The sequence below is a fragment of the Lygodium microphyllum genome, chromosome 9 (assembly GCF_053477565.2).
Source record: "Lygodium microphyllum isolate KBCC chromosome 9, Lygodium_microphyllum_v1.1.10, whole genome shotgun sequence".
Classification (NCBI taxonomy): domain Eukaryota; kingdom Viridiplantae; phylum Streptophyta; class Polypodiopsida; order Schizaeales; family Lygodiaceae; genus Lygodium; species Lygodium microphyllum.
The window spans coordinates 70715119-70734013 of record NC_141143.1 but is presented as its reverse complement, the minus strand read 5'-3'; positions in this window follow the sequence as shown (position 1 = coordinate 70734013).

The window sequence follows — 18895 nt, the reverse complement described above, 5'->3', positions numbered from 1 at the left end:
TCATGATGAGAGTGCCATCAGAGATGTAGAGATCTGGCACAAGAGAATCGGACATGTCAATGTACAAAAGCTAAAATCTATGCAGCAGAAAGAAGTAGTACTTGGATTACCTAAATTCAAGTATAATGATTTTGGTCATGTATGCCTTGCATGTCAGTTTGGGAAGCAGGCACGGTTTCCTTTCATGAGACATGTAAAAAACAGCACTAGGCCTTTACAGTTGGTACACTCTGATGTCTAGGGTCCTTCACATAATGCTTCCTTTGGCGGTGCACGATATAATGTCTCATTTATTGATGATTTCAGCAGGTACATTTGGCTTTATATCTTGAAACATAAGGATGATGTGTTTGATGCATTCAAAGACTTCAAGAAACATGTTGAAAATGAATTGGGCTGTTACATATCATGTTTGAGATCAGATGGAGGAGGTGAATATGTCTCAAACTACTTTGACAGGTATCTTGCTAAACATGGGATCAGAAGACAGCTCACATGCAGTTATACACCATAGCAAAACGGTATTGCAGAGAGGAAAAACAGGGTTTTGATGGAGTCAGCTAGAGCTATGCTGAATGAAAAATGTCTGCCAAATGGTTATTGGGTTGAAGCAGTGGTGACTACTGTATATGTGCTGAATCGAACCCCTACAGCAGGGATTCATGATGTCACTCCGTATGAACGACTGTATGGTATTTGGCAGCATTGCATATGTGCATGTACCGGATGAGAAGAGGAAGAAATTGGATCCTAAGGCAGTGAAAAGTGTGTTTATTGGATATGCACATGAACGGAAAGGTTATAAGTGTTATGTACCTTCTACGCATGAGACACTCATAAGTAGAGATGTGGTATTTGATGAGTTAGCATCTTGGTATGGGAATCCTGTTGCAGTGCCTACTGATGGCTCACCCAGTATGAGTCATGCTGAAAATACTCCTGCAGAGAGTACTTCCATGACTGGTCAGACAGGTGATGTATCATCTACAGTGAGTCCTTGGACAGGACGATTACGGAGTCGCACTACTGCATCCACTAACACGGATATGTCAGTGAGGGGGAGAATAGATAAGGGAAAAGAAAAGGTTTTTGAAGATGTAACAGGTCCACTCACTACAGGTTATGATTCATCTAGCAGTGACAGTTTAGATAGTGAATTGGGGATTCCATCTGTTATGACGCCAGGTGCTAGACAGAGCCGTTATGTGCCGCCTCATGAGAGGCAAGCTCACAGTGAGCCACAGCTCAGGAGATCAGAGAGGGTCAGACGACCTGTTGACAGGTATACTTACACTGGATATTCAGCCCGTCATTATGCTTATATGACGAAAGTAACAGGTTTTAGAGAACCAAGTAAGTTTGATGAGGCAGTTTCAGATGAGAATTGGCGTGCTGCTATGGATGAGAAATATTTAGCTTTGGTTGAAAATGGTACATGGGATTTGGTACAGTTACTTGAGGGCAAAACACCTATTGGATGCAAGTGGGTGTATAAGGTAAAATGTAAATCAGATGGATCATTGGAAAGATATAAGGCCAGGCTGGTTGCAAAAGGGTATGCGCAGCAATATGGTCTTGATTATGAGGAGACTTTCAGCCCTGTATCAAAGATGGCTACAGTTAGAACTGTGATTGCTTTGGCAGCAGCTAGAGGTTGGAAACTATGGCAGATGGATGTAAAGAATGCATTTCTCAATGGAGAATTACAGGAAGAGGTTTACATGGAACAGCCTGAAGGCTATGTACATCCAGAATTTCCAGCACATGTATGTCGGCTGAAAAATGCATTATATGGGTTGAAACAGGCACCCAGAGCATGGAATGCTCGCATCAGCAGTTATTTACAGCAACATGGTTTCCGATTGGGAGATGCTGATCACAGTCTGTTTGCGAAGAAGAAAGATAGTGGTTATGTTTTTCTAGTTGTCTATGTTGATGACTTAATCATTACAGGAGATGATGAAAATGGGATTGCAGAAATAAAGACATGTTTATAGGCTGAGTTTAAGGTCAAGGATCTTGGAGAGCTGAAATATTTTTTGGGGATTGAGGTTGTCTCTATACCTCGAGGCATATGGCTGCTACAGAAGCAGTATGCTCATGACATGTTACAGAAATATGGTATGGCTGATTGCAAGCCTATGGATACGCCTTTGGAGCAGAATGTCAAGCTGCAGATTGATGTTGGGATAGAGATTGAGAATGTTACTATGTACAGACAGATGGTAGGCAGCTTGATCTATCTCACGATCACTAGACCTGACTTGAGTTATGTTGTGGGGCTGATCAGTCAGTTCATGCAGAAGCCTCCCAAACCACACTTGGATGCAGTTAGAAGAATTCTGAGATATGTAAAGAGTACCACAGATCATGGGCTGTTTTATGCATATGGGAAACCCCTTGACTTGATGGGGTACACTGATGCTGACTGGGCTGGTTGCTCATATGACAGGAGGTCAACCAGTGGCTATGCATTTGGATTGGGTAGTAGCATGATCAGTTGGCAGAGTAAGAAACAGCCTACAGTTGCATTGTCCAGTATGGAAGCAGAGTATCGTGGTGCGGCCTTAGCGGCCTATGAAGCTAAGTGGTTATAGAAGTTGCTGAATGACTTGGGAGTACACTTGGACAGCAAAGTCAAGTTATACTGTGACAATTTGCGTAGTGTTATGTTAGCAAGCAATCCTGTTTATCATGCAATATCAAAACACATTGAGGTTCACTACCATTTCATCAGGGAAATGGTTTTAGTAGATCAGATTGACTTGGATCATGTGAAGACTGAAGACCAGGTAGCAGACATCTTTACCAAATCACTTGGTAAAGATAAGTTCATTCACTTTAGACAGCTACTTGGAGTGATGCAAATTATTTGAGTTTTGTTTTTGAGCTTGAGGGGGAGTGTTAGAAATCAAGCTCACCGTTAGTGTGTCTTCATCTATGACTGACATCTATGACAGCTAGTGTGTACAGCTGTCTACATGTGACTACATTAAATAAGTCGGGTTAGTAGTCAGTCAGTGACCTGACTAGAGTTAGTCAGTCTAGTCTACATTTACACTAGGTCACTTTATCTTGTAGTGTGTGTGTGCTTTTCAGTTTAGTGTGTGGAAATGAAGGAATGAGCTTGAGAGCCTGAAGGCTCATGGATATGGAGTCTTTCCCTTTCTCGCTCTCTACTCTTTGAACATTCTCTTCTCTTCTCTTCTCTCACACGCGGCTATGGAGGATGGAGCTTGAAAGTGGAGGCTTGAGGTTGCTTGAGCTCGCATCATGAATCATGGAGCTACTGGTGTGCTTGAGGGAGGAGGTAACTCATTTGGGCATCAAGGTAAGTTCACTACACCTTGGTAGGATCAAAGGTGTGTCGACTAGGTGAGAAATGGCCATAGGTGTTTGCTTGAAACTCTTGAACTATAAGCAGTCCATGGGTATTGGCACTTGAGTGTGAGAACTTGCCTCTACATTTTGGTTCCATTGTCGGGACCAACGAATTTAAGCTTGAGCACTTGCACGCCTCAAATCGAGCGACAAAGTAAGGGTTTCATCCCCGAACCAGAGCTTGAGATTGGTAGGAGGTTTTGGGTTTTTAATCTTTGCAACAAGTATTTTGTTTTTTTTATGATTAGGTGAGTAGGAGGAACCATTTTAGTGTTTTTCTTTTGATTTTTGTTGCATTTAGAGTAGGTTAGGACCAAGAAATCGAAGGAGAAAACTTTAGGGTTTTTGTTGTTGAACAGGCGCAAACAAGGCACAAACAAAGAGAAAATTGGGAAAAAAGTATGCTTGTAAGTGTTAGAATCGCAGGGGAGTGATCAGGTAGATTAAGGCTGAGTCCAGCAAGGGTTTAAGACCGTGGGAGGCAAGGGAGATCTCATTTTCAGGTTCTGTAGCACAGAGAGAGAGAGAGAGAGAGAGAGAGAGAGAGAGAGAGAGAGAGAGAGAGAGAGAGAGAGAGAGAGAGAGAGAGAGAGAGAGAGAGAGAGAGAGAGAGAGAGAGAGAGAGAGAGAGAGAGAGAGCTTGAGAGCTTGTGTAGGACTTGATGCTTCTAGTGAATTGATCAAAGGCCACAGTAGTTTATTGCTTGGATCAGGTGTGTAGAAACCTTTCTGTGCATCTAACCTTTGATTTTGGTGAACCTTGCTAACATGCATGGCCAAAAATCATTGCCACAAAGTGATTTTTGTTGTCGCTATTCACGTGCTGGTGGAATCACACACAAGCCATAGGTGTTTGATTCCCAGAGATAGACACTTGGACACCCTAGACGGATAGTTCGATCGGACCCAGCAAATCAAACTCGGACCACTCGGACTCAGACCATCCAATTGGTTGATCGGACCAACCCCACTAATGAGACCACTGTCCGACCCTGAGGATCGGACACTCAGACTTGACCTTGTCCGATTTTGAAAATCGAACTCTTCGACCACCTTGTCCGATTTTGGAAATTGGACACACTCAAATTGGACCAACCTGAACTATCCGATCTGGCACACCCTGTCTAATACCTAGAATTGGATATCCCAAAATCGGACAAGAGCAGATCAGACAGCTAAAAGTGGATACTTGTCAAATTGGACACTATAGAATAAGACTTTGTAGAATCGGACCAGATCTTGACACATCAAAATTGACAAATTTAGTGCATTCAGGGTGACAAAGAGTATCACCTGCAATAGGAGAATTCATCGAAAGCATTACATGAAAATTTGACCCTAGAAATTGCAGCCAAATGGTCATGCATAGTGTTGATACTCGTATCAATTTATTCAACACACTTCAAGCCCTAGGCTACCTAGTAGACCCCATTTGACCTTGAGCAAGCTGAATGACATTTTGCATTTGCACTTGCACTATTCTCTAGCACTTGAAGTACAACTAAGAAAATGTGAAAGCTTGATTGCACATAGTGCACGAAAAGTAGTACACACACGCACTAAGTGATTGTAAATTGAGGATTGTTCATAATTAACAAGGAACTCACCTAGACATAATCAGCAACCAAGCAAAAGATGCATCAAGGAATCCAAGAGGAAAAAATACCATTGGAGGAGTGGATCTACCCCATCCAATCAATCTCATTGACTACTTGGTAGAGAGAGAGACCATGGACATGACAAAGACAAGTACTAACTAGGATGAGGAGCTTGACCTAGGTGGTCTCCTGATCAAAATCTAGGTTGGTCGCCAATTATGACCTATAGGCCTGGACAGGCCACCATAGTAGGACGTCCGAGGATATCATAGCGGACCTAGAAGAGGAAAGAAGACTAGTGCAGGAAGTTTTGCATGGTTTAATGAACTACAGTTTGGAGCTCAAACCCAAAACTTGTAGAAGATCATAAAAATGCAAGAAATTCAATGGTGGATGCTAGCGCTAGCAAGCAAAAATCAGATAGGTCCTGAGGCCGAGAGGGAAAGAGTGCTAGAGGGAGATCTTATGTTGAGTGAGCTTCTCATGAAGCGACTATTAGACAACGCTTTCGTCGAGCGAAGTGCCACTACAATGGCAACCTCATTGCTTGCAAGATTAGGAGTTACTCAAGGCTCCAAGAGTCAGTCTAAAATGCTGATAGTCGTCGTGAAGAAGCAGCTAGACAAATGCTAGCTTAACAATAACCTATATATCTTTGTAGAGCAGTTTGAGCAAGTTTGCAAGGCCAACGGCCTCACTGATCTTACTTTTTTCTCACAAGATTTTAGTATGTGCTTAGGAGATAAGGGTAGGACTTGGTACACGAGTCTAGACACTGTCGAGTGAACTGACTTTAACAGTCTCAAGAGTCTCTTCATTAAGAGATTCTCTGAGCCTGGGTACTACGACAATCTACTAGTGTGGCTGATGAATGTCAAGCAGAGGGATAAGGAGGATATCCAAGATTACATGACCTATGTGAGGAGTCTCTTCAAGAGAATCCTTACTGAGCGAGATGAGCAACCAAGCCAGAGAGCAATGTCCATAGTATTCAGTAATGGAATACTGATGCCAGAAGGCATATTCCACAGTGGATTCCGTGAGGTTTTACGGTGGATTCCATAAGATTTTATTACCGGGGCTCATACGCAAAGTGGATTCTTTGTGCGAGAAGTCGATGGGGATGCCTATCCTTTTCGGGCGTTTTGTTAATTTTATGTGTACATGGGTGATTCCGCAAAATACATATTTAAATTAATAAACGTTTATGAGTTTAGAGTGTGCACTCGTAATAAGGTTAGGATTGATTTCTAACCAATTTATTTATGTAGCTGAAGACTGCTAGGTATTCACTTTTGTCAGTTTAATTGTATTATTTTACTAACAATTGTGAATGCTTCAGTTGATGTGTAGAGATAGCAGCAGTGGCAATGGAAAGCATTGGAGGATAGTGTGTATTCAAATTTATCGTCAATGGGCGCGTGTCTTAGGCATGGCGCCTATATTTTGTTGTGCTTATTTATCAAAGCGTTTGATATTTATTTATTATTTTTGTATGCGCATGGGTGCACGATTTAGATATTTGTATTGGACATTGTCTTTGGGTACGCCTAACTTCTTGGATGCCCATTAGCTTTAATTCTTTATTGGCACAAAAGCAAACTCAAAAGCTAAAGCATGCTATTTTGTAATTTGGGCTATTATTTGAGCTTGAAGATTATTAATATATGAAATACATGCTTTGTGGAGCGCTCACACAAGGCATGGGGGGAGATTGCACCCAATTGGTCTCTTGTTCATGTCGTGCAAGCTTTCTACATTGATTTGTGTGCAAAAAGTAGAGTTCTTTTGTTCTTGGGGACCTTTTGACACTCACTACGCGCGCTTACAGCGACCGATCTGTGCACCAGTGGTATCAGAGCGAAGCTGAGATCGAGAGCTTCCAATCGCTTACCATCTTGTGTGAAGGTGGAGCTCCTGGAATGAACAATCTCTACAATCAGTTTCGTCGTGAACGGTCGATACCAGTGTGATTCTGGCAGTCAAGAACCCCTATCTGCATCCTCTGATCACGAAGGACCGGCTTGTGTAGGCGGAGGACCACGTGGACATCTCCTTCTTCAAGTCATCTTCAAACAGATATGCAGATAAGCTCCATAGCCAAAAAAGTTTAAAATCTTTAACTTAAAGCTTAATAAGCTTATTAAAAAGCTTAAGGGCCCCCAATTTTACGATTTAGTAACGCGGCATGTTCTCGCCTGGATCGTTGGCGGAAAAAACGGCTCCCCTCCTAAAAACGAAGTCGTCGGCTGTTCAGTTTCATTAAGCTTAATTACTTAAGCTTTAAGTCATAAGCTCTCCAAGTCCTGCAAGTCACAGAGGTTCAAAAAAGACTAATTCAACTACTCCCATAAAGGCAGTTCACACGCAGAAGCACAGAATCCGTTTACTTGCTCTCTGGTAGACCCTGTTCACATTTGCAGACTTATTGAACCAATTTCAGCAAACGCAGAAGGTCATACATAGGTCATACGAAGATTATACGTCGTTTCTACGAAGATAGTTGTGACAACAACTACCGCAATCGCAAAGGACAAAGACCATAAAAGCCAAACAAAAATATACAAGCCTTGTATACCCGCCTTTGAGCTACGCTCATCCCGCTAATAAGATTTCGAGTGTGTGAGGTCTTTTGGATTTTACAGGATGACCGATCCAAACATGCACAATTTAATGGCTGAAGGTGATCTACTCGAACCAACGATGGAGCAAAAGTTGGATTTGATTATGATGCACCTCGAAGAAGAACAAAGAGCCCGACAAGCTTTGCAAGCTCAATTGGCCTATTTGCAACGATCTATCACCAACCAAGATGGACCGCAACCTGAAGATCTTATACGATGTACCATCGATGCGACACTTGAAGCCCAATCCATCCGCAAAGAAACAAGGATAAGTAAAAGAAACTTCAAATTTCGTACTTTCAATGGATCACGAGATGGAAAGACTGTACTTGCATTTATCAGTCAGTTTGATGATTACTTCCATGAAGAAACATATGCTGAGAAAGACAAAATTAAATGTGTCACTAACCATTTAGTTGATCGAGCATCCTTATGGTGGACTGTGGTCCGCAAGAGCATTGATTGTCCCACTACTTAGGAGAGTTTCAAAAAGAAGTTTTTGTAGAATTTCCTTCCTCCTCAGTTCCATGAAAAAACCATCAAGCAATGGGATCTTCTACAGCAAGAGATCACGAACCTATTTCCCAATACACTGAACGTTTTTGAAATGCCCTACTACAACTATGCATGCTTGAAGATGTACCTGAAGCAACTCACAAACGCAAGTTTATGTTTGGTCTACTTGGATATTACTATGCGGAAGTCAATATGTTCAAGCCAACCACTCTTGAAGATGCAATTTCCTTGGTTCATGACACTGAAGACAAGATTCGCGAAAGAGACAAGCGACCTAAACAATTTCAAACTAATGGTAACTATGGTTCCAAACAATTCAATTCAAATTTTCGAAGATTCAATCAAAGTCATTTTCTTCCATCTTCATTCCATAAGTCTTGGACACGACCACCTACTTTGCCATCAAATACCAATCCAAACCCTAAGCCATCCTCACAGCCAAATCCCAATATTCCTAAACTTCCTGCCATTACCAATAATGTATCTAAAGCCAAACCCATAGTTTTTTACAAATGCCATCAACCTCGACATCTAGCAGCCAATTCTCAATCGAAAAAGCCACCTATCCATATCAATTATCTGTCAAGATTGTGGGAGAGAAGGAAGGAGTCTCACTTGTAGCTTTCTTGCTTGCACAATGGGGGAATACACACAGAGGTGGAGGCTGAAAAACAATTTTCCTCTTCTTAGTTGTGTAAGCCAAAAAGAACTCTAGTACAAAGAAATAGAAGAACCCTATATATGGGTCTCAAAACCAAACTCAACTAACTAAGGTGGCATACTAACTGAGCCACGAACTAGAGTAGATAAGAATAGCTATCATGTAGCTATTATTCATGGGCGGTGTACCAACCGCATCTGCAACTGACACGTCGGTGACATAAATGCACAATGGTCACCCTCGCATATCACGAGTGGAGCTCGATATCTCAACACTCCCCCTCGAGCTCAATCCCAATTCCTGCACACCAAGCAGGTCTCTGAACTTGCGCAGCTTCTCTGCGCCCAATGCCTTCATAAATATGTTAGCTACCTGATCCTCTGTGCTGACATAAACTAGATCAATAAGACCTAGTAAAACCCTCTCTCGCACATAGTGATAATGCACCTCAATGTGCTTTGTTCTAGCATGATAGACTGAGTTATTTGCCAATTCTATACTACTCATGTTGTCACAATAAATGACAACTGGCCCATCTGTAGGCTGATGCATATCATAAAGTAGCTTATGCAACCAAGCTACCTCACATGCAGCCATTGCTGCACCCCTGTACTCAGCCTCTGTGCTCGACAAGGCAACTGTAGGCTGTTTCTTGCTACTCCAAGTGATTGCAGCACTTCCAAAAGAGAACACATATCCATTGGTAGATCGTCTATCAGAAGTACTACCAGCCCAATCAGCATCAGTGTATCCATGCAACTGTATCTGAACCCCAGTCTCATAAAATAGTCCATACTGCAATGTGGACTTCACATACCTGAGTATGCGTCTAGCCGCATCCAAATGTGGTTTCCTTGGAGCCTGCATAAACTGACTTACCAATCCAACAACATAGCTCAAATCTGGCCTGGTAATAGTCATATAAATCAAGCTTCCTACTATGCGTCTATACATAGTAAGGTCTTCCAGAAGCTCACCTGCATCTGTGCTCACCTTCACATTCTGCTCCAAAGGAACTGAAATAGGCTTACAGCCTGTCATCCCATATTTGGACAGCATGTCCAATCCATACTGCCTCTGCAAGAGCTGTATCCCACTTCATGATCTAATCACCTCAATGCCCAAGAAATAACGCAGCTCTCCCAAATCCTTCATCTCAAACTTCTGCTTCAATAGCATTTTCACATGAAGGATATCTTCATCACTGTCACCTGTCATAATCAAATCATCAACATAAATGACAAGTAGCATAATACCTTTCTCTGTTTTTCTCACATAAAGTGAGAAATCTGCCTTGGAAATCTGAAAGCCAATAGTGACAAGATATTGTCCTATCTTGTCAGACCATGCTCTAGGTGCTTGCTTCAAGCCATACAAGGCTTTCTTCAACCTGCAAACAAACTCAGGATGAACAGCATGCACATAACCTGGTGGCTGCTCCATATAGACCTCTTCTTGCAAATCACCATGCAAGAAGGCATTCTTTACATCCATCTGATGTAAAGACCATCCCTTTGATGCAGCCATAGCAATGACTGCTCTTACGATTGCCATCCTTGCAACCGGACTGAATGTTTCTTCATAGTCAATGCCATATGTTTGTGCATACCCCTTGACTACTAATCTTGCCTTGTATCTGTTCACAGAACCATCTGCATTGTGCTTCACCTTATAAACCCACTTACAGCCAATTGCATTCTTACCTTTAGGCAAAGGTACTAACTCCCATGTAGCATTTGCTTCCAAGCCATCCATTACTTCATCCATGGCTTTCTCCCATTTTTCTTTTCCCATGGCTTGCTCAAAAGAAGTGGGTTCTGGTTCCTGTATCACTTTGACCATATATGCATAGTGAATGGCTGTAAATCCATCATATTTCAGCCTATCCACAGGATACCTAGCTCTGGTAGACCTGCGCAAAGTAGGTTCACTCCCAGGTGCTCTCAAAACATCCCTCGTCTTCCTTACTCCAGGTGTAACAATAGAAGGAATACCCAACTCATCATCAATGCTCTGTTCTGAGCCACTGGATTCACCATCCACATAAGAGTGACCTGCATTCACATCAAACATGGGCTGATCAACCTTCTCTTTTCCTTTTCGTGATACCTGCATACCACTATCTGCATTGCTTTGAGAAGATTCTCCTGATCTCAATCTGCCTGTCCATGGCGAAGAATGTGAACCACTGCTAGAGGACGCTCCATGTCCACTAATATTTTGTGACTGCTGCTGTGAATTATGTGCAGCATTACCATTTTGTGCATCTACATCATCAATCACATTTACTGGTTTATACCAGCTACTCATCTCATCAAAAACAACATCTCAGCTCACTGTAAACTTACGAGTAAAAGGGTTATAGCATCTATACCCTTTTTGCTGCAGAGAGTAACCAATAAAGATGCACTTCTCGGCTTTTGGATCCAACTTGGATCTCAACTCATCTGGCACATGTACATAGGCAATGCAACCAAAAATTTCCAAATGAGAAATATCTGGTTTCCTACCAGTATACCTCTTCTCTGGAGTCATCCCATGTATTGCTGCAGTGGGAGTCCTGTTCATTATATAGACTGCTGTAGCAACTGCTTCAGCCCAATAAAAATCTGGCAAATCTTTTTCATTGAGCATGGCACGAGATACCTCTCCAATATGCATGTTTTTCCTTTCTGCAATTCCATTTTGTTGTGGGGTATGACTGCATGAATATTGCTGCTTTATGCCATGCTCCTGCAAGAACCTTGCAAACTCATTTGAGAGGTACTCTCCCCCTCCATCTGACCTTAGGCATTTTATTTGCAGCCCGGTTTCTTTTTCAACCATAGCTTTAAGAGTTTTGAAGTGCCCAAAAACTTCACTTTTCTTTTTCATAAAATACACCCAAACTTTTCTGCTATAGTCATCAATAAAAGTGACAAAATAATGACAGCCTCCAATAGATGCAGCTTTAGTAGTCCACACATCAGAGTGGATTAATTCCAATGGCTTCTCACTCTCTTGAACATGTCTAGGAAATGGTTTCCTTGCCTGTTTTCCAAACTGACAGGCTTCACATACCTTATGCATTTCTGCAACCTTGAATTTGGGCAATCCTGCAACAATATTTTGGGCCTGCATTGTTTTAAGTCGTTGTACATTAACATGACCAATGTGTTTATGCCAGATATCAATATCTGCAACTACACCAGTCCCATGTGCAAACATTGTTGCACTCAATTCAGGCATGTCTGCATCCAATGTAAACATTCTGCCCTTCTTCTTTCCTTTTGCTATCAAGCGACCTTTATTTTTCATATCCTCAACAAAGCATCCATGAGGATTAAATCTGACCTGCAAGCCATGCTCAACCATTTGACCATCAGAAACCAGATTCTTGGTGATATTCGGGACACGAAATACATCGGACAGGTATTTCTTTTTCCCATCCTGCATAGACAAATGAACTTTTCCAATCTGCACAATAGGATGTGCAGTATCATCACCAGTCTCCACAAATCCTGATTTTTCCATTTTTCTTGCATCCTCCATCCATTCTGCATGACCTGTCATGTGGTTTGATGCACCTGAGTCAACATACCACACATCGTTGCTTTCTTCTGCACTTGTCACAGAATTGTTCATGTACTGCACCATAAACAAATGCTCATTTCTGTCATCACCCTGTCTACTAGAAGATGCATAATTCCCTTGTTGCAATTTTCCATTCATGATGTCATTCTGCTTTTTATAGCAGTCTTTAGCCATATGACCCATTTTACCACAATAGTAGCATTCAACATTACTGTTTGCATTTTGGTCTCTTTGCCATCCACCACGACCTCTTTGGCTCCCCTGCCTCTAGAGTTACCACGTCCTCCTCCATAGGACTGGTTTTCTTGAGTTTGCTGCATATTCTGATTTCTACCACGGCCTCCAAATCGGCCTCCTCTACCTCTGCCTCTACCTCTTCCAGCATTTGAGTAGAAGACAGCTTCTTTTGAAGTTCCTCCTGAAGAAGATGCACCACCATTTCTTTGCTCCTCATAAATTAGAAGAGCAATCAGCTCCTCAAAATCAAGAAATCTTTCACGAACTGAAATGGATGTCCGAAACTGTGCATAATCCTTTCCTAGACCATTCAAGGTTACAGAAACTAAATCATCATCTTCCACTGGCGACCCGATGGAAGCAAGTGCATCTGCAATCTTCTTCACCTTCATGTGGTAGTCATTGATGCTCATATTTTCTCTCTGCACATTATGCAACTCTTGCTTGAGCTGCATTTTCCTGGCTTGCGTATTTGTGCTATACATTTTTGACAAAGTATCCCAAGCCTCCTTTGGCGTACTTGCATCTTGAATATGCACAATCATAGAGTCTGAAATGCTGATAGACAGCCAGTACATAACTTTCCTGGCTCTCTCATGCTATGCTTTAAATACCTGCATTTGCTGTTGATTGGGAACATCAGGAAGAACTGGTTCTTCTTCATTTCCTGCAACAAATTCCCAATATCCTTTTCCCATAAGGAAATTCGTCAAACTTCCATGCTTGGAAGTTGTTCTTGTCAAGCTTTTCAGTGACAATCTGAGAGAGAGAATCAGACGCCATTACATAACACTGCAAAAAATTATGTCACTGCAAAGAACACAACTTCAGCCTCACAAGGGCTAATCTGCAAAACTGATGAAAGTGGTATATGACCACACAGTCACTTCCTAGTGACGATTTTGCATCAACAGGCAATAGGGATGATTCTGTAACTCCCAATGTCTCTGCGCACAGGTATACGATGCAATTTCTACAGTAACTTTTCACCGACCTGTAGAACAGTGGTCGCACAGCATAAAACTGGGCCTTTTCCTGAGTGCGTACAAAAAACTTCCGCCTCCAAAACAGGCCCCGAAAAGGCCTCAAATCAAAAAAACAGGGTCGCCAAGGGCTAAAGCCTTTCCCGCAACATATACTGCCCTCTTGCTTCACCGCGAAGGGCGTCTCAACCTGAGACAATGCACTCTTGCAATTTTCGGCTGTGCTACCTGCAGAGATCTGCTCCCAAAATAGAAAATGAAAGCAACACTACTCCTCTTACCAAAACACCGCAAGCTTGGCTTGCTTTCTTGAGCTCCTTACCACGAACAAGGCTCTGATACCATGTCAAGATTGTGGGAGAGAAGGAAGGAGTCTCACTTGTAGCTTTCTTGCTTGCACAATGGGGGAATACACACAGAGGTGGAGGCTGAAAAACAATTTTCCTCTTCTTAGTTGTGTAAGCCAAAAAGAACTCTAGTACAAAGAAATAGAAGAACCCTATATATGGGTCTCAAAACCAAACTCAACTAACTAAGGTGGCATACTAACTGAGCCACGAACTAGAGTAGATAAGAATAGCTATCATGTAGCTATTATTCATGGGCGGTGTACCAACCGCATCTGCAACTAACACGTCGGTGACATAAATGCACAACGGTCACCCTGGCATATCACGAGTGGAGCTCGATATCTCAACATTATCTTGGTGCAATGGAAGAGGAAGAACGTGAGAAAATGCCTGACTTTACAAAAGATGATGACGACATTGGTACTACTTCGGATACTTTGCCAGGTATGCCAACTCCACATTCTTTGTTGACAATGACATGTTTTGTGCATGGTAAAAAAAAGACTATTTTGCATGATGATGGGAGCACACATGATTTTATTTCTGCAAAGCTAGTAAAAGAATTGAATTTATAAACTGTTTCTACAAATTATCGCATTAAGGCTGCATTCCTAGGCACAATATATAATGGAACACAAGAGGTGCATAATTTAGAAATTAAAATTGGTGAATATATCGAACGAAGGAATTTCCTAGTTGTACCTTTGCAGTCTAGTGACATTATCTTAGGAATGCCTTGGCGTCATCAGTATAATCCTGACATAAATTATTCTACGAATTCGATTAAAAATTATTTTCAAGGAAAACAAATCACATTGCATGGTATGCACGCTTCTAATAATTTTCCACTGCTTACTCATACTGCTCAGGCTAAATGTGCATTACATAAAAGTAGCAAATCTTATTTAATATGGGTGAATGAACTTCAAGCTAAAGAAAAACAAATGCATCCTAGGCATACATAATTTCTTGCCCAATTTCAAGATTGTTTTGCTGCTGATTTACCACTTGGACTACCACCTTCACGTCCTGAAGATCACAAAATAGACTTAATTCCTGGAACACAACCACCATGTAAAGCACCATATAGACATAACCAAATTGAACATAAAGAAATTTAAAATCAAATAGAAGAATTGCTAAACAGAGGATTAATTAGACCTAGTAGTTCTCCATTCGGTGCACCTGTCTTATTAGTAAAGAAGAATGATAATACTTATCACATGTGCATTGATTATCGTGCCCTAAATAAAATTATTGTTAAGAATAGATATCCAATTCCTAGGGTAGATGATCTTATGTATAAATTACAAGGATCTGTCATATTCAATAAGATAGATCTTAAATCTGGTTATCATCAAGTAAGATTGGATAAATCTGATATATTCAAAACTGCATTTAGAACACAATTTGGACACTATGAATTTCTAGTTATGCCTTTCGGTCTAATTAATGCACCAGCTACATTTAGTCGTATGATGAATCGCATATTCTTGAAACATCAGCATTGTGTTATAGTATTCTTTGATGATATATTAGTATTCAGTAAAAATGAGAATGAGCATTATGAACGTTTGTCTTTAGTTTTTAAGTTGTTAAAAGACAATCAATTGTATGCTAATCCAGAAAAGAGTGAATTCTTCCAAACAGAAATTGAATATCTAGGACATATTGTTTCATCAGAAGGTATTAAAGTTGGCCCTAAAAAGATAGAAGCAATTTTAAATTGGCCCATACCCAAAAATGTGCATGAGTTACATTCTTTTCTAGGTCTTGCTAGTTTCTACAGAAAGTTTGTGCGAAATTTCTCATTACTTGCATTACCTTTGACTAAACTTTTAAAGAAGGGTATTGTTTATAAGTGGACTAACAATCAATAAAAATCTTTTGATTTATTGAAACATGCATTAACCCATGATCCTGTATTACAACTACCTGATTTCAATAGACCATTCTTTTTAGTAGTTACTGACGCTAGTGGATCTGGAATAGGAGCCATCCTTATGCAAGATAATCATCCCATAGCCTACTCTAGCTGTAAACTCAAACCATCTGAACTTAAATATTCTATCTATGATAAGGAATTGCTAGCTGTAGTACAAGCCTTACGTCAATGGAAACATTATTTAATGGGATCTGAATTTATGATCAAAACTGACCAACAAAGCATTAGACATCTCCTTAGTCAACCCCAAATATCTAACAGACACATTAAATGGGCCGCTTTCATTCAAAGTTTTCATCCCCTTATACAATATCAACCAGGAAAAGAGAATGTTGTAGTTGACGCTTTAAGTAGAAGACCAACAATTCATAATATTTTTGTGATATCATTTGATTCCCTTATCCCTATGAAAGATACTTATCATCAGGATCTTACTTTTCAAGCTGATTGAAATAAACTAGTTGTAAATAATTGGATTCCTATTGATTCACTGTCTTACAATAATGGATTCATGTTTTATGAAAAAAGATTGTGTGTGACAGTTCCATTTCGATCATTTGTTTTTCATGAAATTCATTGTCCTCCATATCAAGGTCATAGAGGTATTATATCTACTTTGTGCACATTGACTGAAGATTTTTATTGGCCACATATGGACACTGATGTATCTAACTTTGTTTCTGAATATTTAGTTTGTCAACAAGTTAAAAGACACCATGGTAAACAATATGGTTCACTAATGCCATTATCTATTCCATCACGACCATGGGAACAGATTTCAATTGACTTTATTGCTGGTTTACCTAACACTAAAGCTAACCATGATATGATTTGGACTGTTGTAGACAAGTTTAGCAAACAAGCATATTTCATTCCATGCAAGAAAACTTTCACTGCATCTCAAGCTGCTCAATTGTTTTTTAAAATTGTTTTCACTAGTCATGGTTTACCAAAAGTTATTATTTCTGATCGTGATTCTTAATTCTGTAATAATTTTTGGATTACTTTGTTTGCTAACTTAGGAACAAAGATTGATTTTTCATCTGCATTTCATCCTGAAACAAACAGACAAATAGAAGCTACTAACAGTACTATTTTAGATCTTTTGCGTGCTTACACTATTTCAAAACCACACACATGGGATACATATCTACATTTACTTCAGTTTGCATATAACAATACACTGCATACAGCTACAAAAAAAGCACCGTTTGAAGTTATTTATGGATACAAATTGCCTACACCTATTGCATCATTATCAAAAAAAATTCAGACTGCTGATGATATTACTAACATGCATGCCACTATTTTTTATGAAGTTAAAGATATGATTGCCAAAGCCTAGCAATCATATACAAAACAAGCAAATAAGAAAAGACAGGCTATGAATTTTAAAGTTGATGATTATGTTTGGTTATGAATAGAAAAACGTAGATTAAAGTGTAGATAAACACCCAGTTGTGAAATTAGCACCTAGATTCTATGGACCATTCAAGATCATACACAAAATCAATGACAATGCATTTAAACTAGAACTCCCACAACATTGGAAAATCCACAACACCTTCCATATCAGTTTATTACGACCCTTTAGAGGCCAATTACCTGTACACCCTGTCTATGAAAACCCTCCTTTGCTAGATGATGAGATTGAAATCCTTGAGCCTGAAACTATTATAGATACTGACTTTATGACCACTAGAACTGGCCGTAGATATTCTAGATATTTGGTCAAGTTTAAAAACCATCCTGTTGAAGAGGCCCAATGGACGCACGCTAGAGACTTAAATGCTTTCCCCACTCTGTTAGCCCCACATTGAGCTAATAGCAATTGAGGACAATTGCTATCCCACCCCGGGGGTATGATGCCAGGAGGCATATTCCACGGTGGATTCCGTGCCACAGTGGATTCCGTGAGGTTTTACGGTGGATTCCGTAAGATTTTATAACTAGGGCTCATACACAATGTGGATTCTTTGTGCGAGAAGTCGATGGGGACGCCTATCCTTTTCGAGCGTTTTGTTAATTTCATGTGTACATGGGTGATTCCATAGCGGGTGATTCCGCAAAATACATATTTAAAGGGGTAGCAATTCTATTTTGCGATTTAACACAAAACCATGTGACGTTGCAACTTGTTGTACGAGACAAGTGTCGCACCTAACTTGTGGGATCATTTCTCCCATCAAACGACATTCCTTGGTTAAGAAATACATTTGGTCAAGATGTAGGGTTTGGGATGTCTTCTTGACCCAACCCAACCCTAACCACACTAGGTCAACAACGTTTGGCCCTAGGGTTTCTAAACTCAATCGAAAGTCTAGTATTAGGCCGATTTACCCTAGGGTAAAACCCTAGATCGTTATTGTATGGATGTCCAATTAACCCTAACATTGCGAGAATGTGGGTAGGATCCTTAGGAATTGGAAGTCTTGACTTGGCATCTCGAGTGTGATACTAGGCAGAATTTTTAGCGTACTAAACTCTACCTAGCGCATTGAGGTAATCATCGTTTGAGTTACACCATTGCAAGCGGAATTACCTAATCGAACCAATTGTCTTGCAATAAGAAGTGATCTTTCCTTAAAGATGCTAATACTTTTTCCTAAAAATATGTAAATAATTTCAAAATGCAACATTCCATGCAAATATGTGGTTCATAGACTTTTCCTTCTATGCAGCTAAAAATATAATGATGCAACGGAACCAAGCTTTAATGATTGACAATTAAGGACTAACTTGTATAGAAACCTACGTTGAGTTTTAACAAGAACTATACCTATAAACCCTTTTTCCAATGCATTGAATTCATGATTTAATATGAAATGCATCTTCTTCTAAAACAACTTTGATAAAGAAGTTCATGCATGAGTGAATGTCATAGGATTATTTATTGACTTAATCAGTCCTACAGCATTTAATCCAGTCTAGGATGTAATTAACGCATGCAAAATGCATGGTACATAGATCCCTTTTATGCAATGCAACTAGTTGGACAACATTTTATGGACATCAACGATTATTTCC